Source organism: Pezoporus occidentalis, unplaced genomic scaffold (genome assembly GCF_034315485.1).
Source record: "Pezoporus occidentalis ecotype Australia unplaced genomic scaffold, CSIRO_AGI_Poc_V1 ctg21, whole genome shotgun sequence".
Taxonomy (NCBI): Eukaryota; Metazoa; Chordata; class Aves; order Psittaciformes; family Psittacidae; genus Pezoporus; species Pezoporus occidentalis.
The window spans coordinates 2,843,271-2,869,847 of NW_026913964.1; the positions used below are offsets into that span (position 1 = coordinate 2,843,271).

Sequence of the window (26,577 nt, forward strand, 5' to 3'; positions counted from 1 at the left end):
AAACACTCGCTGGCTGGTCACTCTCTCCCTAATGAGACAGGGTCTTGTTTGTGAACTTTCCTGGGATTCTGTATGTGATGGGAGTTACTATACAAAATGAGAGCCAATAGTTTAATGAATAAGGCATTGAAAAGGATCATACAACATATGATTTCAATTTCTGACTCTGGTACAAACTTCTAAAAAGAGTCCCTTCAACTCTTTCTTTATATCATTTCTGAGTAAAATGACAGTAACATCTCCTCACCATGTATTAATACTTCACCATAGAGGAATTCATGCCTATTTGTACTCAGTCCTGTACTAGGGAAGCAAACACGGCCAAGACAAGAGTGCCTGCACTTGCATAACCTAAGCAGCCACTGCATGTCTCCTGAAGGATTTTGATATACAATCAATTATACAGTGTATGCACCGAATGGGATTATTTAAGCCAAAAACCTTTAGTGGCAAATATGGCCTTGCACAAGTTTCTGCAGTGCTGTAAATCTTGCTTTCAATGATTTTAGCTTTCATGGATTTTAAATGATTAAGCAAAAGTGTTACAATGCACCTTCAAGTGGTCATTAATAATTGGTTTTACTTTATAAAGGGTTTCTGACTGAGTCTACCAAGAAATACTTGCATGTGAAATGAAGAAATTTGAAAGAAAACAGGTTTGTTTATTTTAGAAGGCACTGCAGCCACCCACTACACGACTGAGTTTCCAGCACACCAGTACTGGATGCCAAGGAGCTCCAGGAAGGGAAACATAAACCAGAATTGGTAACTGAGCAGCTTAGCTTCTTTTCACATTAATCACCAAAAGTGGGCAGCACCATTGAAACAATATTGCATAAAATCTTCTCTTAATTCAGAAAGCTCTACTGCTTATTTCCTACCAGTGTCCCAGAACACTGCAGGAAACAACAGTTTATTATGTTTATTTAGAAAAACAGAAGTATTCTTCATGAACAGAATTAGTAGCTTTAGGGCCATGAAGAAGATGCCATATTATTATTGTACATCTTCAGGTACTCAAGCCACAATTTTTTCCTGGAATGAAAAAACATCTCTTCTGCAGAATGAGTGTAAGTGTAGCAGCTGAGGCAAAAGCACATAAGTGCCATGTACAGAAAGCTAGAACATCATCTTTCTAACTAAAATATAGGTAGAAGTCATATGAAAAAGAATCCTTGACAAACATGAGGAGATGAGCCCCTGGTTTAGCATCTCATCTGAGAGAGGCTGAGATGTATTCTGCTGTGTTAATATCCTTCCAGGGAAGTACTTTAATTTCAAATCTAGAAGGAACATCACCATCTCCTGAGTCATCAGCATCACTTCCTGACTTTCCGTGTACATGTTAATAGGAAATCTTTCATCTGATTTTTTTCAAAGCTCAATCCCACTTGGCTAGCAAGCTCAGGCAAGATCCAGCCAACAACAGTATAGGCACAACAAGTTTCAACAAAAATATTTGTTGCAAGAACACTCTTTGATTCATTTGCCCTTCCTTGGCTGAACCTCAACTACACCCATCCTGATGCACACTTGTGGAGTGCCGTTGTCACGTCAGGATCCAAATTCAATTTCTGCTCTCCCAAGTTACTTCTTCTGGCTTTGAACATTATCCAGGTGGCTGCACAAGGGGCTACAGAAATTACAGGGAGATGGCAGAGTTGGTGAGAGGACCTGCCTGAGAAGCAAAGAAAGAGGAGATACCCACACTCTGCCAGCCCATCCCTATCCGATCTGCCCACAATGTGCTCTTGTAAAGAGTTTGCAGTGAAGCTGGGGATTTGGCACTGACATGGTGTGGAACAGTCATCAGATATTTAAAACAGAGCTGAGAGAACAAAGAAGGGCTTTGTAGTACAAGGCAGCACTGAAAACCCTGAGCCTCTGCCAGCCAGCTTGCATGGAGTGTTTGCTAATATACACTATGGAGTGCATTCCTCTCATTTGAGTACATGACAGTTTTATATACCAGGTATATGCAGAGGGTTTTTCTTAACCCTTTCAGTCCTCTGCCATTCATAAATCTTACTCACAGTGGTTTCATTTCTGCCATCTTGTACATGCATGCAACTTCAGTCATGAAAGGCTGAGTGAGCATGTGGTGTGGGCAAGTAGATGTGGATGTGCATGTTAAAAGTGCTCTTAAATATGTTGCTAGAAACAGCATAAGTGATTACATGTGAAAGAATTAGAAAACTTTCTCTCCTTACTCATGTAAAGTTTTCTGCATCTCTCTCGAATTAAGCAGCGAGTGTAAGAGGCTAGCTTATAGGACCACTATCATTTGCAATCTGTATTTTAAAATGAAGGACGCAAAGACTGTCACTACAGCTCCCACTTGTCAGACTGGGCAGAAGGGAGCCAGGAACCACTGGGTAGCTAATGCCACATTCTACCACATACTGTATTACATGGTTTCTACTGTCAGATGATGATAGCCCTACATGCCTTTCTTGGTGAAGTTCTTTGAGATCTATGGCTAAAACCTGTTGTCTGTAACCAGGCAATGCTCTATGCATTCAGGCAAAAGAATCTTTCATTTGTACGATGTGAGACACACAAACGGACCAAGGCTGAAATTGCAGGGGTTTGGGTGCTTTAGGGCCAAGTAGGTGAGAAGGGCAAAGTATACTTGTTTTCCTGTTCTGCTAATGCACAAAGTAAATTTTTTCAGCTCTAATTATAATAATACACAATTACATCTTTCCAGAAGATCTGCCATGGTGCCTTTCATAAACTCTAAGCTGTAAAACTATTAAGTTATAAAGTTAGAAGATAAACTTCTGTTAATTAAGTTAAAAGAATAAGAGAGACTGAAAGAGATGTTTGTGGTTAAACTCCTCAGCACCCATACTGTGCCTGTATTTTTAATGTTGGTAGCTCACAGAACAACATCTAATTAAGCCCACAGAACCTCTGCAAAGCATTCAACTAGGTAGGAATTATGTTCCTACTTAGCCACCCAGGGAAACAATCAGGAGATGAAAGTTAAAGTGTCTTGCCCAACATTTGGGTGTCAGAGGTAGCATTATAATTCATGAGGTTCCTGCTCCCATACTTAAAGTACTTAACAAAGCAGGGTTTGCCTTGTAGGTAGTATGAGGAAGTATCTGGGGCTGGTGTCTTGAATCAGATGGACAGAAACAAGGTAAAGGAAGGGGAAGGGTATAGCAACAGAGTACATATGGACAAAGAAGGCTGGTGCAAGATGTGTGAGGAGTGAGCCAGAATAAAGGCAAACCAAGACGCCAACTTAAGCCTCTGTAAGTCACTGAAGAGGTTCTTATCACAGTGAGAGTGATTCAAAATAGATCCCAAAACACATGGGTGTACATAAAGGACTTAGGAGAACAGCAATGGGAGTACTTCTGCATTTCTGTACACATGAGCAGGCAGACACTTGCTGGAACATTTGTATGGGTTTGAGCTTGTAAAGAAGGAGAATAATTTCCCAAACCAGAAACTGCATGATTAGACACCACAAGCAGGTTAACCAAAAGACAGAGACAAAAGCAGCAGATGTCCAGTTTCTGAACAGTATTTTCAGTAAAGAAGGACAGAAAATGTGACATATTGGCAGAACTAACTTACAAAAGGAAAGCACTTTTTGAAGTTTCCACTTAAACAGTGAAAGCTGTTTAAAACTATTATTAACTGTGAGGAGATCCTTCTTTGGATAAGAAACCGTTACATTTCTAATGGTATAAAGGAACTAGAAGTACCACAAAAGTTCTTGCAGGAAAGTCAGATGTTTCATAAAGATGATACATTTGGACAAATACCTGCATCCTGTTTTTGGAACTGTGCTTTATTCTTAATTACTTTTTCCTCCTGTTAAATTGTATAACTTGGAAATAATGTGACACTTCTGAAAGAGAAATATTTTCTATTTGGGAAATTTATTTTGTATGATGAGGAAAGGGTCAGGAAGTACTCAGATGACATTTCTCAGCAGGCTTTAGCTCTAATGATCACAAAATGCTGCTGCCGCAATTTAACATTCTGTTCTATGTGCATGTAAAAGACCAAGACTCATCTCACATTACTTCTCCTCCTAAAGGGTCATGATACACAGAGACACTTCTGCAACACAGAGGCCCACATTTTATTGCTGTCTTCCCCATACCATTAGACATGTATAAACGTGTGAGACAGAGCACCCTTGAATGCCAGGAGAGCATTTATGACGCCTAATTATATACTGCCTTCAGTTCACAAACTGATAGCACTGTTTCCTGGCCATCTGAATTTCTCAGCAAGAAAGCCAAAGAAAAACCCTGCTGCTTAGTCAAACACAGAAAAAAATTGAAGTGATGCTGGCAGAGGAGAAGAAATTTAAGATATGCTAGAAATTATGCTGTATTGAAAGAATACGACTGCTGTCACGGTGGCAGAGCATTAAGGTTTGCCTGTGTCCCTGATGTAGGATACACAAGCAACTATGACAGCCAAAAAAAAGCTGATCTAGATGGTGACTCTTAAGGAACACAGCCCCATTGTGATGTCCAAGGCCATGGACACATGAGCATCCAGCTGTGAGGACTAGGCTCATATTGTGATGCGCATCTTTATGGCATCAAGCTTTACCTTCACTAGTTCCTTCATTTCAGATAAGTTGAAGAGGTTTGAGTTCACTTTCCATGAAGTGTCTTGCTTCCTAAATAACAAGCAACCTCCCCCTGCACAAGTGACTGTACAAATTACATTGTTCAGTTTAAGGCCTTCAGATCTTTTCAGGGAGATAAATACAAGAATTTTGACATGTGAAAAGGGTGAATCTTCAGAACCCTTCTAGAAAAAGGGCTAACAGTGGCCATAGATTTCAGTGTCTTCAGGAAACTCCTTTGTAATCCTGTACAGTGTTTTTTAAACAATAATTAACCTTGGAAACACAGAGCTGTACACACTGTTATCTTAAAGGAGAAAACAGAAATTTGAATGAGAAATCAAGCTGATTGTTAAAACAATCAGTGTGCTTTATAGTGAGGCCAGAAAGATAGATAAAACAGAGAAAAATGACCCTTGTTTAACATAATGTTACTTTATCAAGTTCACAAGATGTTAACAAGGGAATATAGTGATTTCTCAAACAAGCGAATATTAAATCTCCACACCCATCCTGTGAATGGCTGCAATTAACATATATAGCAGCTTTCCCTTAACATAAGGTGGCTTACAGAACACTGAATCCTGCCAAAACATCTCTGGTTGAGCATCAATAAAGTAATGAATGCACAGCTCTGGGAATGGTGTTGGTTAAGCTCTACATGGGAATCAGTAGGGGGAACACGTAACACTGTGGCTTTTTTGAGTTCTGCGAAATAATGGAAATGGCATTTCTCCCCCTCCTTCTCCCCAGTGGAGTAATGGAACAGTAGATAAACTGTGCAAAACCACAGCTAAATATTTAGAACCCACAAGGAAAAAGTCCTTTGAACAAATCAAGCCATTTCATTTACAGGCTGGGAAGGAAAAGAGAGACAGAGGGTTTGTTATTGTTATTTCTATTTTTAAATACATGTGAGATGGTCAGATACTGTGCTGATAGGGGTTACATAAGCACCGAAAGAAAGAAGGTTAGGATTTTTTCCATGAGATTTTTACACCTTTATAGTGGTGATCTGGGCTTCAACCTTTAGCAGCACCTTTTCCAGTCAAGACATCTGGAAATGTCTCAAAACTATTTAAAAAAACAATAGAAATACTGCAATATAAAACATGGCCTTCAGGCTGTCTGGAGATACAATGGGTACTTGGAATTTCCAAGGATTTCCTCTAAAATTACCATGTTCCCTGTCTGCCCCACCATCACACAGTTCATGTTTTTGATTTAAAGAATGCTCAAAGAAAGTACAAAATATAGGCTGACAAGGAAAAGTACTTAAAAGTTTTTTAATATTTTCAAATTCATTAAATAATTATATTATTTAATACTCTGAGCCTCAGTTTTCCCACATAGAAAAGATTTTATTGTTACAAGACACTTACCTAGAAAGATTACTATAAGGCTAATGAATATTTTAGAAATATTTGAAGAAGGATAAAGAAAATTGTGACTTGAAACACAAATTAAAGTAAAAGGGGAAATGAGAAACATACAGGGAAGGAATTGAAGGTTATCTCCACGTAACAGGACAGAGGCTGACAATGTAGCATATACACAAATCGTGGATCCCCAAACTTCAATTCTTCATCCTGCTCTTAAATAAAACCCACACAGACAAAGTGCACATATAGTGAGAATGAGCGCTTTAATTTCCCTCTTGATTTCATGTTGATCAAATTCATTCTGTAAGAAATTTAGCGCCCAACTCCAAAGAAAAGAGAAAACGTGCTTCTCAGAGTTCCCAGGAGTTAAAGCAATGATCTAAATCACAGAAAAAGAATGAAAAAAGAAGCCCTGAGAAAGAAGCAAAGAGAAATGAACTCAGACATAAACCAACATAGATCTTCCCATTTCAGAGACTATGAGGACTTGATAGGGTGTCTTCATGCCTCAGCCACTACTAATCTGTTAACCACTGAACATATACTTGGGTTTGCAGCTGAAAAATCACAAAATATTTTCTAAAGATTAATTCATTTACATTTCACAGTCTACCAATACGATTTAACCAGTACATTGTGCACAAGAACTTGCATTGCCGACTAACCCTGGTCACATCTCGCTGCTAATGCCTAAGTGATGAGGCAAGGCACCTTGAATTGGAAATCTTAATCCATTTTGGATCCAACTTACTGTCTAGAACATATGTTAAATATCTGCAAAAGATGAGGAACAGAAATTTAAAAAATGAAGCACATTTTCAAGGTACCTGCTGCTGCATCTGAAAGCAGCTTTGCTTGGAAATCAAGTCTGAGACAGTCCCATCACTTTGCATTTCAGTATCTTTAACTGCAAGATCTTTTTTACTCACATCAACTGAGCTTTTAAACAACATTTGGGATTGTATCATTGATCCTGCTTCATGCCCAGATATGTTCACACAGAATGTACACCTAGTTAACTGATTTTTTTAGGTTGTATAAATCACCACAGAGCAAAGCCACCATTCAGCGATCCAGTGCTAGCTTAGCCTGTCTGGCCCAGTAATAATGAAAGGAAGAAAGGATTTTTCACAAGGAATTTGGAGTATTTTTTCATTTTAGCCAACCAGCATGACCAAGAAGAGAGCCCTGATGCAACTCATGGGCCTAGTTCTCATTCCGCCACTGGCAGGGCATGAAAAGGCTGCTGGGGCCATAGGCTCCACTCCTCTGGGAGAGGGGAAGGAGAACGTGCAGGACCAGATCCTGTCCATCAGGTCTGGTATCCTGCCTTCAACATGGCCCAGAGCTTCATGGTTCAGGGAAAAAAAACCCAAACAAAACCTCCCCCCCTGTTTCCCTCTTCCAGCACCAGTGGCCTGTGGTGCTGTAAGTAAGGAAGCAGCTTGTCCCATTACCTGCAGCCAACCTTTCAAGCAGATGAGGATAGGACAAGGATAGACTCCAGCACAAATCCCACCTCCAAGCTTGCTGTTCAGGCCAAAACCAGGAAATAGGGCAGGATGGGCATGATTTGCTTAAGGAGACAGAGAAGGGACCCTCCAGGCTAGAAACAAGGGCAGCTGAGTGTGCTGGGTGGGGGGGAAGATGGCAGCCTGGGGGAGGTTAGTGCATGGAGGGTTAATGTGTTTTTCAACCGCACTTCAGCAGAGTGCCCCAGGTATTGATTACTGCCCTCCACAAAAGCAAGTCATCAGAGGGGGGTTTTCTTCTTTCCTCTCACGGTCACCTTGGACACTAAAGTGGCAGCCAATGGGCCTTCTCCTGGAGAAGGCACAGCAGGAATAATCCCGCAAGGTCGGGAGGAGAGGGCAGAGGCCGAAGGGCAGGGAAGGTCAGCGCTAGGCAGGCACGATGGCGAGCTGCCGGAGCAGGCAGAAGGTCTGCTCCTGGGTCCTCCAAGCCCTCCTGCTAGAAACTTAAGATGCACTTTGGGAGACCCAGGGACGGGGCTCATGGTAACCTGAAGGAACAGACAGCTGATAGTGTCTGTCCAGGGAGCGGGGGAAGCAGAGGGCTCCCTGCTTCACACCAGCTGATGCGACAGCATTGTTCTGCTTGCAGCAGCGCAGCCTCCACGTGCTTGTGGCTTCTTGTGCAAGGAGAGGCTGTGCTTGGAGAGGAGATGCCAGCTGAAGCAGTGCAAGGGAAGTGAAACCACTGGCAAGATGTTTCGCTTGCTGCAACACGTGTACACCTTTTCCAGTACAAATGAAAGAAACATTGCAAAGACACAGCACAGTTGTGCCAGGCTATCAGAAGCCCTCACCTGTGTGCTCTGCTCCACCATGGTCTTACTCAGTTTAATTCCTCTTTCACACATAGTCACAAGTCAGAGTGGATCTTCTGCAAGTAATGGAGTTGCACCCCTATACAACAGTCACAAGAGACAACCAGACCCACCACATGATTCCAGGTCTTGCTGTTGCTGTAATGGGAATAAAGACCACCACATATGTCTACTTGGGCTGAAGTGGGCATACGTGGTGGCACTCCTTCAGGCTTGTTGTGACCCTGAGAAGGTGTTGGTGAAGGTTGAGGGACAGAGGGGTTCATAACACCCCATACACATACCAAGGCCTCTGACAGGAATTACCCACATATTCCTTTCAATTCCAATCTGATTATGTGAGTTTTCACAGACCAAACACATAGTAGATTCATTCTCCCTCTCCCCTGCCATCTACTCTATCAGGCCCATTGTTTGGCCTTGTTGTACACCCTGTCATACAGTCTGCTTTCTACAATTGCATGAGACTTTGGTCACGGTGAGACTCAAGGCCTTCCTAGCAGCTCCTATACAAGCTCCTACATTGCTAGTAACTGAGCAAAAGAGAGCAAAGGCAGGCAGCATTTTACCTGAAGGCTATGTCTGATCTGCTCAGGAGGAGAGGCCAAGCAGATGGGAACACAGACTTTTCATACCAGATCATGGCAGTACCCTGCTTCCAGCAAAAGTCAACTCTTTCAGAAGAATGCAAATGTTAGTGTACCTAGCCAGCTGTAAACTGGGAGTAGACAGAAATATTTCTCTCTTTCATTCCTTGACAGGGCAGCCACAGGTACACTGTTACACTGAGAAATTTTCTGCTGTAAATTCAGGCCTCCTTTTTTCCCCATCTGATCTCATTTATCTCACCATGGTTTCTGGCTAGCAGCAGGGAAACAATCTTATTTAGATATGATGTTTGGATCTGGAAGCAACCTTTCTTAGAACACAGGGATGTTTGGTTTTGTGTGTGTTTTGATTTAACCCATTATTATGCTACTTGAACCCAGTTAAAAATCTGAAGACATATCCGACTGTCCCAAAAGAGCTCTGAATCTGTTGTTTCATCTTTTGCAGAAAGAGAAACAAACCAAATAACAACAAGGAGAAGGGAACAAAAAAGGAAATTTACAGAAGACCTTTCCGAGGGCAGCTGCTAAATTTCACAAGAATGTGCTATCCACAGTTTTGGAATATCACCTCTCCACTTAAGATATTACAGGTCCTGGTTATGAAAGTCCTGATTACCAGGATGCAAGGCTGGCACACAACAATTTCACTCCCAGTACAGCCAAACACACTGTGATTTTTCCTTATAATTTTTATCATCCAGAGAGAAAGAACTTCTCTTTTTTCCCTGAAATTAACCGTTTGCCTCTGATGAGGAAGTCCAAAGAAGCAAGTTGGCTGCACAGCACTTAGAGGCTGCACAAGGTGAAAGAAGAAAACATGAAGCACTACCTTTTCCTCCAAATGTGCACAGGCACTGCTTATTTTGGGCACAAGTGACTTAGGATTTGAAGATACTTGCTGGCACGTATTTAATTGCCATGCTTTTTAATTACTTCTCCACATGATGGATGAGTTTTTTGTCAAAATGAGGTTACAGTGTTTTACCTTTTCCTCCCATGCTGGGACTATTTGCTCTGTCAATTTGTGTAGCTTATAAAAGCATATGCACAACCTCTGAGCTGGGACCTGGCATCATAAAGCAAAGCCAGTTTTGGCTCCATCCTCTTCGCAGCTAGTGAAAGCTGGGAGTCTTTGGGTGCAGGCTGTGATGGTGCACAGAGTACCCTCTGCCATGATGGGAGGAATCACTGCAGGCATCTCTCCCCAGCCACAAGGCACATGGGGCAACTCCACCTTGAAACTATACAAGGTAATGACATGCCACACCGGGACCCATCTCCCCATCCTTGCATAGCCACCCCATGTGGAGGGTAAGAGGGATGCTGGGCTCATCTCTCCTATGCAAGTGCAGGGAGAGATAAGGGTTCTGGCCCTCTGCTCTTTGGCAGCACCACAAGATAAGCCTACCACCCTTGCCATTTCTGGCATTCCAGCCACACCCTGCGGAGTAGCCCTGGATGTGTACTCAAAGCTGGACTTCTTGACCTCCGCTTTCTTTTCAGGTCTCCTCATCCTCTGCACAAATAACTCCATTCTTTTAACAGCAGTTCATGTAAAATTAAGAATTTCAAGAGAGGGAGGACACTGTTGATACGTACCCAGCGCAAAACATATATGCCAAGCTCAAGAGCCTTAAGCTAGTTGACCCGGGCCAGGTGGAGAGGGAATGAGTGCTATGCCAACACACTGCCCAAATTTGATTTGAGAGAAAAAAGCCTTTAACATGATAACACACACAGGGCACTACCTTCTATTTCCACACAACCAATGTCTCTGCCCAGCTTTGACCAGTGCCCCCACTGGAATGTGCAAGTTTCAGTGTATGGTCAGACTTTAGTCACTCAGCCCTGGAAGAAAAGGGAAAATCGGACACATCCATTTGCTGCTTTCCTTAGTCTGAACTAGACAACCATTTATGGCCTCCCCCAAAGATGGTCTGCTCTCTTGTCCCTGACTTTGCTGCAAATTCCAGCATTATTGTTGCCTCCATTACAACCTCCTGAGTCTGATCTGTTGCCCTCTGAAGCCTGGTGCTGGCTAAGAATGCACCAAACAGCACTGAATGAGGGTTATATGCCAGAGACCCAAAACTCATCAAGTCTCTTAAAGCCAGGACAAGGTATGGAGGCAAGCAGGACTCCTGCAGTAACAACATTGTTTGTTCAGAGCCCTAACCTCTATGGCTCCACAGTATCAATATGGTGAAGACGTCCGACAAAAAAGTGGGACTTTGGTAAAATATCTCCTGTCCTTGCCAATCATTCAAGCATTAATCTCAGTTCCTTTGGAGGGCTCTCCCTGAAGTCCATAGTCATACAATGATGTGCAGGGTATTCCACAGAGGAGGCTCTCTGTGCCTGTGCCCCAGTCCAGGGAATTAAAGCCTGGAGAGGTCAGAAGCTCCAATCACACCAAATGAAGCCATTGCAGGCATCTTAAATTATTAATGTCTTTAAATACTAAGTGCACTCAGGAAACAATTCAGCCTGCAGCACACAGGCTGTGCATCAACAGGGTCCCAAAGGGGTTGCAGAAAAAATTTCACTAAGGATTATGAAGCAGTAATTCTGTTTGCACTGACATATTTGTCCCTCCCATGGACAGAGGATACACATGGTCACGAATCACTGCATTTGTCAGCACAACTCTTCTCTTGCTGTTTCAGTCACTCTTCGTCCCTGGGAGAGACATAGCTGTCCGAACAAACAGCTCCATTTTATTCACATTTGAGAAGGCAATCTTGCAACCCTGGAGAAGACTGACACTTTTCAGTCATATGGCAAGAGCATCATACCTCCACATCTACAATCTGACTTCAGTTCAATTCTGTCACTGCAATTCATTAACACAGCTCTGCTATGCACACTTTGATATTTATCTTTAACCACATCCCTTTAAAACTAACCTTACTGACAACTTACTTCTGTAAGCTTCCATTTTGCTATACATTCACTTTTATCCCCCTATGACTGCGGTAGCTCCTACCTCTGGCTCATCACCATTGGTGCAACTGGCCTGCAGATAACAACTCTGATTTGTATGATGTGTTAACAGTTTGCTGGTTTCATGCAGTTTTAATTTTGTTTCAAGAGGAACTGATGTTGATTTTTGCTCCTGTTTCAACATTTGGCAGAAGCATGAAATTCCCCTTCCCTGTAGGAAACAGGAAGAAAGTTTTAACTTCATCTTTTTAGGATGTACATGTACAAACAACACACTCAAAGCGCAAACTCCTCCTGTTTATCTCCTCCACACCTCAGATCTTCTGTTCTCTTTCTCTGCTTTTCTGGGAATATATTTCTTTCACTTCTGCTCATCTCCCTCCCACACGCATAGGCATGCACTGATTTGTTATTGCTAGGTCACTTGTGATTACAGGTTTGGATATGCTCGTTTATTGCAGGGGTGTCCCTGGCTTGATAGGCTGTTTGCTGTTATGTTATTACAGCGCTTAAGCCTCATTCTTCCAGTTTGCTCTCTTTTACACACACACACAAGCCACCACAACATATTTATTTTGGAATGGCAAACGCAAAAGCTGACTTGGGCTTTGCAAACAATTTGAAAGGGAATAAGGGAAATTATGGGGCCTGTAAATGCCAGCCTCCATGCCCCACCTGGCTTCACTGAGTGTGTGCCATTTTTCTGTGGTTCTGGAATATAAAGCTTCAAGCGCCACAAAAGCTGCATGTCTGTTTGCTTTGCTTGGCTTCAGAAGCCCAGGCACAGCATATTCATCTGGGAAGCTGCTAGCTGGGGTTGAGGAAAACCACTGGTCCCTTTTGGCTATACAGACACTGGCAATAGCTGTTACAAGTTAGATTTAGCTCCCTAGAGCAACAGGCAACAAATGGGAAGAATTGAAAACCTTAAAAACTATAATTGATATATTTACATTTATCAAATATAATAGCAACTCCACCCCCCTGAAACATGTTTCAGGCCCCTTCCAAAAAGAGGAGGGTTTCAAAAGCAAACCTATACCTATCCTCGCAGCAGACAGAATTTCCGTTTTATTTTGGAAAGTCCTGTGTGTACCCCCACTGCATTCCTCCTCTTCCCATCCCACAAAAAAAAAACAAAAAAAGGCAAACTTCTGGGTATAGCTTAAAAGCCACAAAACTTCCTGCATGTGTGTATTCTCCAGCTCCACTGCAGATATTTGGAGTTACATAAAACCGGGCAGTTAGTGATTCTGGCAGCTGAGAAATTACAAAGTTCAGGGTCTGAGGAGGGCGTGGGCCAAGCTGAAGTTTTCCAGAGCGCTGTACCAGATAGATCTGAGGAAAAACACTTCTCTCTCGAGGCTCAGGAAGTGGAGTTAGAAGCTCTGAACCCGAAACAGACATCAGGGAATGTTCTCCTTTCCTGGTTCCCTGTGAACATGGGTATTGGCAGTGCTGGTTATCAAGGATGTTTTGGACCTTAAAAAGAAATGAATGTGCCATCCTGTATGCAGCCATGCAATGCTTTTACAGTGACATGGCAGAGGCTGACATGCTCAAATTACCTATTAGTCAGAGCTGTGTGAGCTCCCTTATGAACCAGCAGTTTCCATTTCCATCTGGATGGTTGATGCATAAGGATGAGATCAAAGTGCATCGTGTAATAAACTGCACTAGCTACCAAAGTTGCTCCAAGTCAGCACATTCACACTAGAAGGTGGTTTTGTGTTAGAACATCTGTTTACTGGGATGATGCTAAATTTAACTGTTACATTTAAAATTTTGTCTGAAAGCAGCTAACTCGTAAGATCTGGACTTAAAACCATCTAGGTGTAGAAGGCAGGAACAGTCACCCTTCTCACCTATTCTGAGTGCCCAACAGCATGTAGTTAGCACATGTTGCAAGACGTTGGAATTTTTCAGTGTAAGTCCCAACTGGGCTTTAAAACATCCTGGGTAGTTGAGCTTAATTTTCTAGCTCTGGCCAGGGTTTAAAAACATGCTTTCAATTGTGACTAGCTGTGATCACACTAAGGACAAAGTAGCCTTTAGCCATGTGTTAGTTAACAAATACTGGAATATTGTATACAGTCTTACTGCTTGCAGTGCAAGAAAGACATTGGCAATCTGAAGTGAAGTCCAGTGGAAGGACCCTAAAATGGTTAGGGGTAGGAGCAGGTAGCATATGAAGAGAGGCTGGGAGAACATAAATTCTTCAGCCTAGAGAATGCTAAGGCAGGAGACTTTGTACAAGAAGACAGAATACTTGTATTTGATTACTTTAATGAAAATGCTGATAAAGAAGCCAAATATAGAGGATTTACAGATTATTTGTCCACTAGGATCTGTAATAACTCACTGCACATGAGTGAAAACCAGCCATTTGATTTTTGATTCTCATCACTATCTGAAATGGAAACAGCCCCCAATGACCTACAGAGGAGACACTACGTATCACAGCACAAACTACTACTAGCAACTGATACACTTAGTATTGTATTAAGGATGGAAATTTGTTTTAAAGACTGAATTTTATGCATTGTGTCATCAGTTCTCAATGAAATAGGCAGGGCAAGGTTGATGCTGTTTACCTACTTATTTTGAACACACAAAAAACAAACTTTTGTAACTCAGTACAGAATCAGTCATCTAACTAAATAAAGTAACTGCTTATGTGCTATGTGGTCTTGGTCAACTCACTCAAAAGCTTACCACTTGAGATTATGGTTCTGCAGCAGTCTAAATTAAACTAACAGTTGGCTTATGCGGTCCAGCTCTAGCTATGCATTCCCATTCCTCCCTTACTCCCAACACGTTGCTTATTACACCATTCACCAAGCTGTTTCCCCTATCTAGGTCACCTAACATTAAGCAATATATCTTTTTTACAAACCAGGATCACAGTAACAGCTAAAGCTATAGATAAGAAGTAAAAAGTAACTCCACTTTCTATTTTATTTTAGACAGCTGCAACTTTCCTCAGGTTTGGGGGTCTTTTTTGGTTTGTTCTCTTTTATTTTTTTTGAGAGGGGACAGGAAAGTTTTGGAAAATTCAATAAAGTGCTTATTCTCATATGCAAAATATAATGTCAACATGCTTTTTCTGTACTGTCAGCTCACATTCCTCAGGAAAAAGATTAAGTGAAAATTAATGAAATCCAGTGAATGCTTGCTGGAAAATGTTTGCTTTATAACGAAAACACAGGCATGCCTTGAGAACACTTAGAATGGAAGGCAGAAAGCATTTCAGGTACTTTTTGTATCTTGAAGAACATTATGCAATTTGTTACTTAGATGTCACTGAACTACATTTAAAAAAAAGGACTAGACACACCAAATAAAGATTATGAAAATGACCCTTTTTTCCCCCTGTAGTACAGCCTGTAGGATCCAGGGTTCTAACCCCAGTAAGACCCTCAGCCTGGCAAGTAACGCTGGGATATGAGGTTGCAAGCTCCAGCTGCCCCAAAGCTCACTCCCTCTGTGCCGGAGCCCCCTTGCACACTACCCTGATCTGCACAAGCCAGTTTTCTTTTTTCTCTGTCTGGGATCTGGCAATGACCTCCTGCAACCTAACTGCTCCCCCCAGCAGCCTTTTCTCCAGGCTCTGTGTTGACCTGGCAAATGCTTCTAGCTGTAAGGAGATTAAAAGAAGGTAAGGAAAAAATGGGGGGGGGGGGGGGAAGGGAAACAAGCCCTGCAGATGAAAGTCTGAGGCAGTGTTTTCCTTTCCAAAGTGCTGCTACGTTCCCATAAGCTTGTGGTTTCCTGCATTCTTCTGGAGGGCTTTTTTTCTTTCTTTCTTTTTTTTTTTTTTTTTTTTTTAAATCCTTCTGGTGATATCTGAAGAGGGAAAATGTCCAGCACTAACAGGAGGCCTTTTGTTCTATTCGTTTCTAAGTGGACTTTAACCCAGTTACTACAGACTGAGTCACTGCAGAAACAAATAAAATAAAAGCTCTCTGTTTGTCCCTCTGGACAGGTCAGGGACATGTTAAGTTCTGTTCTCCCTCTCCTGCTTTCTGGAAGCAGTACTAGACCTAGTATTAAATTGCAATAATAATGAACATAGTTTATGGCTGTTCTTTTTTATATGTCCTGGCAACCCCTACAGAGTTGATATTCCAATAGAGACAGCATTTCATTAAAAAAATAAATGCACAAGGGGCGTTTCTTTGGGTAATGAGATGAAATTAAACTGGAGAAAGGCTGGCTACCAGGGACCAGTAAGATGTGGGTAAGTGTGACCCATATAGGTGCATGTCTGAGCTATTTTGGTACCTTCTCAGATATCAAATATTTTAATGACTCACAGAAAACAGTTTGTCTCTGAATATGACCTTAAGATTCCCTTGATCTCAGGCTGAATTTTAGGCTGAATCTGAGGGTTGAATTTTGGTCATTTCTTGCAGCTCTGTTTGCTATGACAAGCTATAACTTGTCACCATACATCAATTTTAGGGTAAATAATATCTATTTAGACCCCAAACATCTAAATTAAACTGGATCTAAAATAAAAGCATCCTATGCATAGGCCTGTAGTTCCCTGGGGCTTACTGATCTCTGGAGGCTCTGGAAAGTCTGTGCACAAGAGGGTTGCTCCTCCTCTTCCCCCCCCCCCCCCCCCTTCTCTCAGCAGTCCAACTTCTCTGAAAACCCTTTTAACTCCCCCCTTCTCTCAGCAGTCCAACTTCTCTGAAAACCCTTTTAACTCTTTAGTGCTCCCTTATTTCTGAGCTGCCTGTTTTGACTGGGCTTAGCACCATGCCAGGCCTCCTGCTGCTCCCTCTTCTTTCTCCTATTTCCTAGCAAAATTAGCACATATTCCCACACCTGCTCTGAGCCGTGTGGGAAGACTGAGCTGCTGAGGTTTGCTGGAGAACAGAAGTACTTTGTCTGTGCCACCTTCTCCTAGTTCAGTTTCTTCTGCCAGTCTTGGTATTCCTCAACAACAAAACAGTCTAGAAACAGCTGGTTGACCCCTTTTGCTCTTCCAGAACATCTAAGAGTAAAGGGCTTGCACAGCAATTGAAAAGTGAATACAAACTGTTACTCTGTTGATTTCTTAACACTCTGTATTCTGTCTGCAGCAGCCTCTCAGTCCATACAAGCTGCAGCATGAGTTACAAAAAAGCACATCAACTAGTCAGCAAAGGCTCTGTGATCTTGGTGCTACCTAGTATCGTTATTCTTGCCTACCCTTTCCTTATGGCAACAGCCATAAGAGACCAAAATACGGTGTGGGTTTAGCATAATTTGGGAGCGTAGATGGCTGCATTACTCTTTCCTGGTTATAGTAGCAGCAAGGGACATACAAACAGCCTCTTCCCTTACCTTGTTCCTTGTTATTACAGTATCGGGGTTTCACTGGGATGGTCCTCACATCACTTGGGCCAATAGAAAAAATGAAAAAGAAATTCCACCCCAACTAGAGATCTAGTTTCAGAGCCTGTCAAGAGCAAGTAAAGCTGCAAAACATTCTAAAGTTCAGATGTCAGATTCTTTAGGACAGTTTCCAAGCAAATTTATGTTCCTTTTTTGTCTGAATCCAGTTTTAACAGAAATTAGACTAGTGAACATGGTGAGAAGTTTGTGATCAGCAGAAGCAAAACATCTGTTTTTTTTACCAGAGACAACCGAACTCCAGATGTTGTCAACATCATATAATTCTAAAAGTGCCAATTTCTTTGCGGGTTGCCCTGAGAAAGGTCATGTCACTGAACTCTTGGTGACTGAATGGCTTTTGCACTGGAAAATCCAATCCCAGATGTGCAGTGTATGATGGAGTTTGTTGCAATTACTTTGCTATCAGATTAGGCAGAGGGGAAAAAGAGATCACAAGGAGATATTCTGCTTCATGAGAGCAAGCTGGTCTTACAGATCCTGCGTGAGTTGTGCTCATGCTCATTCCTCTTGAAACCCACTGAACATGTTTGCTGTTGCAGGATGCTGCCTGAAGCTGTTGAGATAATCCAGTACCTTTACCTCAGCCTGGTCAGTTTATAGGAATGGCACTCATCAGTATAGACACAGTTTATAGATCAGAATCAGTGCCAACACTGACTTTATGTTCTTCTAGAGGACATCATACAAATTTCTCTGGAAGACATCATGCTCATGAGAGAAGTACTTATTTAAGTTCATGCTAGAGCATTCCATGCCAGCAAACAGTGTAGACAGAAGGAAAACATTTACATCTCCTTTCAGCACAGACTTCTTTCTCAGTTTGGACAGAAACAACTGGGCTCCTTACCTCCAATACCAATTCTTTTGCCTCTTAACCTTTGAGTCCCTGACACCAATAAAATGCTGACCATGAGTTTTAGAAACACTATAATGCTCATGTCACGTATCATCTATTTCCCTTCTGTTTCACATGTAGAGTCTGTAGGCTGTGTTTGTGCACGTAACAAGAGGCAGGGGAAATAGATGACACATGATCTGACGGATACAGTGAGACTACGTGCATCTGCATAGGGGCATAATGGCATGGCACAAACAACTGCAGTGTGTTTGCATGACAAGGAGGCACATGACTGTGCATACCACTGGGCAGCTCTGTGAAGATGTCAGTGGAACTGATTTTCTGTGGCAAAAGTTGTTTTCCCTGTCAGAATTTGTTTGGTTTTGGGTTTTTTTTTTTGGTCACAACTCTACTATTACTTTACAACATGAAAGGATTCTCAGTGAAATCTGTTTTTTTGATAATGTAGATACTAGGAAAGCTCAAGAATTTACTGTGCACCATCTGATGTGGAGTCAAAGTGTGCAGTAGTGATATGCAGTACACATTAGATACTAAATTGGTGAGAAAATGGGTTTAAGCAATAGAATAATGTAACTTGCATCCATTTGCCATTCAAGAAGGGATGCACAAAAGACTCCGTCACTTAATTCAGTAGGGTGATCAGTGGGTCTGCCTGGCAACGCACTTATTGACAAAAGGGCACACTATGGCTTTAAAGCTTGCTGGAGTGAAGCAGGCTTAAGTATGAGTGTGCATATGAATTGTTCTGCTTTATAAGTTGAAAGTTGCTCTTTCTGATATACTCCACCCTCCAGTAACTCTTTGCTCAGAAATTAACCTAATAAACACACAAACGGAGCTTCCCTGTCTCATTGATATCACCAACATCTGTTTTCTGCTTATTTGGACCAAACACAGAACTTCAGTTACTTTTATACTTTCATAACTACTCAAGTCAGTTTACGATGAGTCTTACACCAGGCTGCACCGCCTACATTTAGTACATGGTACAGTGAGGTACGAAGTCTAAAAGGTTTTTGTGTTAATAAACAAATGTTAAAAAAATCCAGAAAGCAATTTGAGCAGAGGGCTGAATTTCTTCGAAGACCTTTGACAGTAGATTCATTGGCTTCCAGCTGATCAGACAGGCTTTCAACTTCTTGCTGGCTTTATTCTCGTGTGATCTGAAGGCATTTGGATAGTGCGTTTTAAACCAATCGGTTGTTTTCTCAGAGTCTACATAGGAGTCGGGGGAGAAAGGGGAGTATCTTTCTTGCTAATGTTAGCCAGACAATGGCAGCTTAACTGTAAAGCCCCCTAAAAGAGAATAAGCCTATTGTGTCCCCAGTGTGTTTCCCACATTTCAAAGGCCTCTAAGTAGGACCAGCATCTTTGCCTCTGGGTTACTGAGAAGACAGAGCCTTATGCTTATTAAATGACGGCTTTCCCTAATGATTTGAAACAAAAAAGGCACATACGTACAAAGCCAGAGATGTGCACATTTAAGGCTTCTCCTGCCACAAGGTCAAACACATGAAAAGGCACAACAAAAAGTTTGGCCCCAAGATAGCAGAGTAGACTCACTTGCCCTTCTCTCCCACACTGGCCCTTACTAGCTTTTCTACTGCGAGAGCCTCGATTCCTGCACAATTAAGCGCGGCACCAATGGCATTTCTGCTGCGGCTCCTTCCACTTGGCTTCACTGCTGAGAAAGGAGCTTGTTCGGCGGGGAGGCGGGCACTGCTGCCTGAATAGTCTCTGAAGCATTCATTATCTCCCGCCTAATTACATGGCCGGCATACTGTTGTTGTGGGAACATTGCATCACATTAATCAGCAAGGGGATGTGCCAAGATGAAAGGGGCCCCTTGTGAATGCTCTCTGCTGTGGAAAATGGGCAGGGGGGTGGGGGAGGGAGCGGGGTATTTATCAAGTGTCGAGGGAGGGAAGGCACAGCGGGTGCACCCGAGTGCAGCCCGGCCAAGCCGCCATCTTCCCAGGCAGTGCTCTTGTAGCAAACGCACTTTTCAGTGTTCAGGCATGCTGATGGACTGACAGCTCTAGCGTCTGAAACCCTTTACCACAGCACAGGTATGAGCAAGAGCAGTGAGGCAAAACACCACCCAGCTGCTTCTCCATAGCCTAACCTGCCCTCAGCCCTCTCTGATCAGAACTGGGACCACCTCTTTGAACAGGCTGGGGTTTAGCTGCAACCTGGACACGAGGCTTCACAGAAAGTCACTGTCCCTCAAAACACTCTCCAAACATGCTCTCCTACAACAGCCTCTGAGTCAGATGTTGAACAGTAGCTGTAATGGACCTCCTGGATCAAAGTAAATCTAGTATCCAAAAGCATAAGTTTAATTTCCCAAAGCCTGCTAAGAGAGAATCCCAGTTCACCCACACCGTACAGTTTTTAAATGGACTCTTGAAATCTGAGAAGAGATCTCATTTCCTCCTATCGTTGTCCCAGTTGCAGGGTATTTGAAAGGCTTTGTAAGGCTTTGCATAGATGCTTTCTGTGTGTTAGAGTTGGGAGGAGGGTTGAGGCATCTACACTCTGGCTGTTTGGCACCCTGCAAAATACTGGGTCAGACTGGAATATCAAATGCCAGTCCTTGGCTGAGATGCTTATTGCTGTGAGATGCAATAGCAGACCTGAAGAGAGAATGAGGAAAGGTAATAGTAAAATGAAAACATTACAGATGCAGTTCTCTGTATCGGTTAGGCTCTCCCAATCACTTTTGATTCAATAAATCCAGATCAGGCCCCTTTAAAACCCTCCAGGGACTGGCAGCAGCTCATGCTCAACTCTCTTCCCATTTCTGTGCATCAGTTTTCCTGCACTTGAGCTGTGCTGCTGGTTCACTTCACTGAAGTGTCTTGCCTCTGAACCTCACTGGTTTTGCAATGCTTGTGGCTTCTTAATGCAGCCTATTAAAGCCATTTTGAAAGCAGATTTACTGAAATCAGATAAGTTTATCTGCCACAAAGTAGGTGTGAATGCCAGTTCCTCCTGCAGTGATTGGTACCAAGTACTCCCACTGGCATCCCATGCTATTCTGTGGGCAATTGGGGCAGCCTGCTTGTTTGTGTGCCACCTGTTGTGCTGGAGTCACCCTGACCCATGCCACCTCTCTATTCAAATACTATAGCGGAGTCAGGTGGTATTCTTTGGGTTTCAGCACATAGGGAGCATTACTTTTGCTTATGTGACACTGGATGGTTCTATACAAAGAGATTTGAGTTCATTGCCCTCTGGTGAGAGGAGTATATACAACAGGGCCTATCAACATTTTCTTTTTTGGTGGTGGGAGACCAAATGGGATGTGCCAATGTTTCAAGTGGCATCCAAACTGAGGAAGCACAAGCTTCCAGTTAACCTTGCTGAATATGACATAAACTAAGTGCATGGAGGAGGAGGAAACATTTAATACAAGCTTAACTCCAGATACCATCTCTTCATGCTGCCTTGAATACAGGCCCCTTGGTGCTTGATTGACCTTTCTCTCAAACCACCAGGAACAACAGTGGTGTTCTACCCCTCTCCATCCCAACAGAGGCCCAGGAGTTCCACAAGATGGAGAACACTTTGCCTGGCCCACACTCACTAAAGACTGGGAAAAGCTCATGGGAATGGAATACAAACCCAAAGACCCATGGGTTTATGCCTAGTAGTATTAAGGTTACTGTCTGTAACTAGCTGTGGTTTTCATCTCACATTTGCCCAACAAAAGGGAGGTACTAACCTTGTATGACTGCAATATATCCTGTGTTAAAACTGGCCAGTTTACATTGGAGGAAAAAAGCTTGAGAGATAACATAGTGAAAAAACTCCTCTGTCGCTAATCTACCAGATTGATAAAAAGCTAGAAGCATGAGGAAGACATTCTATAGCATGATACAGGGGAGATAATGACAGGGAAATGTGTCAGACTTTCTAATTATTGCTAATGAGGTTAATCTAAGGGCAGCTAATCCTGTGGGAGAACATGGTAGCTCTGTGATCAAGGCCTTTTCTGAAATACAGGAGGTTTTTTGCAGCCCTCAGTCCCTAATGCCTCTTCCCTTCTGGGTCATTCACTGCCCCCCAGAACAGAAATGTCTCCTTTTCTCACAGAGCCACCCCAGCAGAGTGCAGTCAGACATTTCTACCCCCCAAAAAGGCAGTGGCTTATCTGCTGGCAACCTGCATCCCAAGCAAAGGGCAAGTTTGCCTCCTGCTTGCACTAGGTCCTCACCACAGAGGCACAAGCTTGCATTGCACACTGCAGTTTGTTTTGGAAAGTACATTTTGAATTGTGTTTTACCACCACTGCCAGTTATTCCATGACTTGAGCTTCATTTTGGCTTGTAAGTCAAGTCGCTGGGAGGACCAAACACATATGTGACAAATGAAAAGCTCTAGGGAAAAGCCTAGAGTAGAACCCAGTTCAGTTCCCATCTCCTCTTTATCATGTGCCCCTCCCACTGCCAAAGTTATGGTGGCTATGCAAGACACTCCTGCAGCAACCTTTTTCTAGTAAACACTGTGCAATTCATAGTTTTGGGAATATTACTTTGAAACCCTTTCTTTTTTTTTTCCTCAGAGACAGCAGAGATGTGATGGTACAAAACAATAATGGGAATTTCTTGGTTTTGTGTAGAATTTCATTGCTCCTAAAGAGGAAAAACATTGCAAAGATTCCTCCTCCCAGTAGAAGGAAGGAAAATGGGGCAAGTGGCTCAACCCAAAGGCCTTCAGCCCTGAAATGGAAGTATCTCCAAAGGTCTGTGTACTGCTGAGGCACATCTGCAAAGCCCATAACAAATCCCAAGCACAGACAGGTTCTGTTTCACAGTTTCACCCTCACTCTTCATGTGACAGCTTTCTTTAAAATCCCACAGTATCTCTTTCTCACTTGGAAATACCATCTCTTGTTTTCTTTTCTCCTTGTCTTGGTCTCTGCTTTCCAAAGGACTCTTGAGAACCTCTTTTCCCCCTTGTCCCTACTCTTCTGTTAACCCTGCTTTACATGTGCTATTATGAAAAATAAAATAGAACTTGAACTGCAAGAAGAAAGGACTCAAGCCATTTGACAGCACCTGCAGCATTCGTGCCTCTCTCTCACTGGTGCCAAAGGTGAGAGGAATTTTAGTAATTCAATTGACAGATAAGATATGGAAGGTTACTGGATTTAGTATTTGGCTGTACCACGTTTCTGAAATAAGGTGCAGCTAAAAGAATTGCTAAAGGTCACATGATATATTTTCGGTAAATGAAATAACTTTTTCTGAAGTGATATGCTCATTCCAGGTGCAGTTACCACATTTTTAACTCTTTACTGTAAGTCCTCCTTTAAAGGAAACTCTCATGCAAAAGCTCAGTGACAATTTTTAAGTAAGTCATTTCCCACCCTCCACAGCCCCACACTAACACCAACAGGGCTCACAGGGAAATCCCAACAGGCAGACTGTTATTCAGTCCATTTCTGCATTTCTAAGGCTCATCGACCTTTCTTTTGTCAGATAAAAGCTCCCCATCTCTTTAAGCCCTTCATTCTTGCAATAGTCCCACAGAAAAGTTGACATCCTTGGCAAGGAGAGTGAAAAGCAGCTTGTCCACCCTTCCCAATAGGCAAGGCTGGGGTTGTTTTAGCCTGTTTAAATCTCTCCCCTATTTATATGCTAATGTTCTGGTATCAGCAGAAAAGTATAAACAGTGTTGTTTACAGCTCTCTATAGTCTCTGAGCACCAAGCTGCCAGAAGAATACTGTGTACTGGGCAAAGAGATGTATTTATTGACAATAAAAATGGCCACTTCTAAGACTATAAGAAACAAAACTGAACTGTAGAAATGCAGTGTCAGACAACAATATAACCATACAAAACAGGGCTGGCAAAAAGCCATTAGCCAGGGGGTCAGTCATGGGCCCTGGGGAGTGACAAGGTTTTGTATTTAACAGGGAGAGATCTGGGGAGACCTTCAGCACAGAGACCTCTGAGAAAAGCGAGCATCAAGTTCCTTGGCAAGGCAGCTTACATGCTCCATTTGCTATTATTGCAGATTTTTGTTAGTGAATAATGGTTCATAGCTTGGCTCTTAGCTCTCCTGGATCAGAAAATGAATTAAACTCTCCTAAGAAAAACAGCACAGTCTAACGGAGCAAGCACAGGAATTCATGAGTTCAGATCTCTGCTCTCCATCTTGTTATGTGACTCTCTTCACCAGTAAAGCATTAGGTTTTAAAAATAACAGTAACAGCAAGACCAGGCAGCAGTGAGGATGTTCATCAAAGATGTTTGTGCAATGTCAAGCTCTCTGAAGACATCAGGGCACAGAGCCCTAGTCTCTGTCTTCTTTACATAAGTCAACAAAATGTTGACAACTGCAATGGCACTCCCTGTTCAAAACGGGAAATACCTGCTCACATCAGTAATGCGTTATCTTCCAGTAAATAAATACTGAAAAACCTTAAAGAATCCCTGTCTACCAATAGTGCCTACTGTATGCACTTCTCTCACAAATGCAGGTACTGACAAAAGATGCTGGACTGGCTGACCAGTATGGTTTTCTACTCAAAGACAGAAAAAGGTTGGGACAATTAAAGTTTAACTGATACTCTCCTACTGTATATATGTTTCAGTTCTCATTATGTGAGATTCATCACTCTACTTCCATGATGGAAAATACAGGGGACTTCAGTGGGGGCTGAACCCTCTTGTGAGTCCAGGCCACCCAGGCCAGCTGAGCCACATCTGGTGCCTGCACTGACAATACTGCACTCTGCTCTCTGGAGTGGGACTCCATTGGCCAGACAACCAGTCCAGCTTGTCCTCAGTGATCCAAAGCCACATCACACCCATCAGTACGGCTGCACTCTTGCTTGACAGTCTCAGACAAGATGCCAAGAAAGGACTGAGTCTTTCCCTAGCCCTCACAGCCCTGCAAAACCAGTGCAGAAGCACCTGGGTAGGACAATGTGAACTGGCTTGGCTGTTACTGGAGAACTATACATATACTGTAAATAAAAGGAACTAATTGTCCTGGGTTCAGCAGTAGCAGTCATGTTTCTCCTTCTTGGTAGCTGGTGCGGTGCAGTGCAGTGTTTTGACTTTCGACCTGGGAACAGAGCTGATAACAATGATGTTTTGGTTTGGCCAAGGACTTTGTGAGCCTCATGCTCTGCCAGGGAGGAGGGGAAGCCAGGAGGAAGCAGAGACAGGACACCTGACCCAAACTGACCAAAGAGGTATTCCATACCACAGCACGTCATGCCCAGGAGGTAACTGGGAGTGAGCCGGAAGGGCTGGGAGTCTGCAGGGTTGGAGGAGGTATTGGTCGGTGCTTGGTCGGGCTGGGAGGGGAGCAAGTTATCAGTCGGTTGGTGGTGAGATGTTGTATTCTCTTCCCTTGTTATTTCCTTTATCATTGTTATTATTGGTAGTAGCAGTAGTGATTTGTGTTATACCTTAGTTACTAAACTGTTCTTATCTCAACCCGTGGGAGTTGCATTCTTTTCGATTCCCCTCTCTGTCCCTCCGGGAGTAGGGGGAGGGAAAGAAGGGGGAGAGTGAGTGAACGAGCTGTCTGACTGGGTTTAAACCACGACAGTTCTTTGAGAGTGAGTGAACAAGTTACCTGACTGGGTTTAAACCACGACACTAATCTACACAGCAACTTTATATCAGCACTAAATTCATGAAAGGGTAAAATGCCCAGAAGACCACTTGCAATAACATTGTGCTTTGTCAGAGCAGCACAGTCACGAAAAGAGTTTGAGGTGGTGAACAATGAGAGCATTATATTGGCAAAGATGTGCTTTTCTTCCAGTGGTAATTCAATTGCTAAGTGCATCAAGAGGCTTTACCCTTTGCTGCAGTAACTAGACATAGGCCTGCATGAAAATCCCACATTTGGCTGTGGCACACTGGCTAAGACTACTCTGTCTCCCTCTAGTAGCGTGTTCCCAAAGAAGGAAACAGCTTATTTTTGCTACTACAGTACGTCTGAGATCAAGTAGTAGTGGTCTGGTGGTGCCATGCCAAATTTTCCAACGGAGAAAGTTTCTCTGCCTCCTGAGTTAAACTAACCTGCATGTGGTCTTGCACTTATTATTTACATCATCTTTTTAAGAAACTTAATCTAGCCAGTTTTGAGCTCTAAATTTTTGCTTTACAGTGTAAAAGGGTTAAGTCTACCCAGGCTGCACCACGTTCCCTGCACACATTACACCACATATTTTGTGGGATTACAAGTGCTTATCAGCAGTACAAATAAACCAGCCCAGTGATTTTATTCTACTCAAGACTGTCTGAAACTTGTTCCTTTCTAATAACTGTCAGCTAAACCACTAAGCCAGGTGGGGATGATGCTTGTTGGAGCCGTTCTGAACTCTAGCAGCAGTTACTAAATCTCCTTCCATTACTTATTATTAATTACTATTTGTTAAGCA

The 26,577-nt window shown here is 42.7% G+C and overlaps 1 protein-coding gene and 2 long non-coding RNA genes across 7 annotated transcripts in view; 1 reads left to right on the forward strand and 2 right to left on the reverse strand.

Moving 5' to 3' along the window:
- The window catches only part of RAD51B (RAD51 paralog B), a 455,666-nt gene that overhangs the window by 79,392 nt on the left and 349,697 nt on the right, over positions 1 to 26,577 (reverse strand). The gene's annotated exons all lie outside the window — the stretch shown is intronic.
- LOC134163955 (uncharacterized) lies at positions 14,482 to 16,634 on the reverse strand. The gene is made up of 2 exons (XR_009964933.1): positions 16,553 to 16,634; positions 14,482 to 16,497 (listed from the first exon to the last, which is right to left on the reverse strand). It is a non-coding gene; the product is annotated as an uncharacterized LOC134163955 (long non-coding RNA).
- The window catches only part of LOC134163952 (uncharacterized), a 392,100-nt gene continuing 380,913 nt past the window's right edge, over positions 15,391 to 26,577 (forward strand). Inside the window, exons 1-2 of the long non-coding RNA XR_009964930.1 lie at positions 15,391 to 15,550; positions 21,624 to 21,804. This is a non-coding gene — a long non-coding RNA (uncharacterized LOC134163952). The remainder of the gene's footprint in view (positions 15,551 to 21,623; positions 21,805 to 26,577) is intronic.